This window comes from Cicer arietinum, chromosome 3 (genome assembly GCF_000331145.2).
Source record: "Cicer arietinum cultivar CDC Frontier isolate Library 1 chromosome 3, Cicar.CDCFrontier_v2.0, whole genome shotgun sequence".
In the NCBI taxonomy this organism is placed as follows: Eukaryota; Viridiplantae; Streptophyta; class Magnoliopsida; order Fabales; family Fabaceae; genus Cicer; species Cicer arietinum.
Genome location: NC_021162.2, coordinates 52,717,613 through 52,718,860, shown reverse-complemented (window position 1 = coordinate 52,718,860; position 1,248 = coordinate 52,717,613).

The following is a 1,248-nucleotide window of genomic DNA, read 5'->3' as shown; positions in this document are numbered from 1 at the left end:
AACAGAAATCAATTTAAATTAGGCATACAGAAATGAAGGATAATTTTGTTTTTGTTTTTCACAAATAATTTTTTTAAAATAATTATTATGCTGAGAAATGAAAAGCTATTTTGATTAATTTTTGGAAAAATTATTTCCAATAGAAGGAAGAAGCATACAAAATCACTTTTAATATAATCGGAAACAAAAACAAAATAACGATTCGGGCTCTTCTTAAAAGTCTCTTAAAACAATTTCTATGTTATTTATACAAAAACACTTTCATTTTTTTTGGATTCAAAATTACTTTTATTTTAATACCTAATAAATAGGAGCAAATATTTTCCAATTCTTTAAATAAAAAATAATTATTGTTGCAGCGTGTTGTTCTGTTGGCAAAAAAAAAAAAAAAAATACACTGCCAATTATTGAACCACGAGGCTTGACTCAACCAGCTTATAGGATTAATTTAAGGTTTTATATATTAGATCTCTAAAAATTAATTTGAAAAATACAGGTTTTTATTATCTCAGACTTATTAAGTTTTAAACATCTAGCATTGATTTCCTTATCCTTGATATATTTTAATAAGAAAATACATTAATTCATTATTATTTTATTTGAGATGACATGCTTTTTTAATAATACTAGTCAAAAGTAAAAACAAAAGACATTAAAGAATAAGTATACTTATATTTAGATTCTTCTTCTTCAAGAAGACAAAGTATTACACAAAGAAAGAGTGTCGATGATATCATTTTTCATTTTCCTTCGTGATAAAATAATATCTACGGAAAATTAGCCACGGATCATAATCCGTGGGTAAATTAATTGTTACCCACGGAAAAACCGTGTGTATTGTTGTATAAAATAATTTTTTTAATTAATTACCACGGTAATTCCGTAAGTAAAATTAAAAAATCCGTGGGTAATGAAAAAAAAAATACAATCCTAACTTAAATTTTGCCAAAAATTTTCGTATTATTTTTACTACAGCTTATCCGTAGGTAATGTCTATTTTTTAGAAAAAATTTCTGTTGAATTTTTTAAAAAAAGGTCCCCAACTGATACTAAATTAATTTTATCAAGGGATGTTAACATAGGCTGCCTTCTAAATGCTTCCAGAACCCAGAAATTTCTTAATACCCAAAAATTGTATAAGGTAAACCCATAAATCGTATGAGCCCTAACCCCTTATTCCCTTCTTCTTGTCTGAATCGTATGAGCCCTAAGCCCTTCTTCCCTCCCTTCTTCTTGTCCGAATCGTAT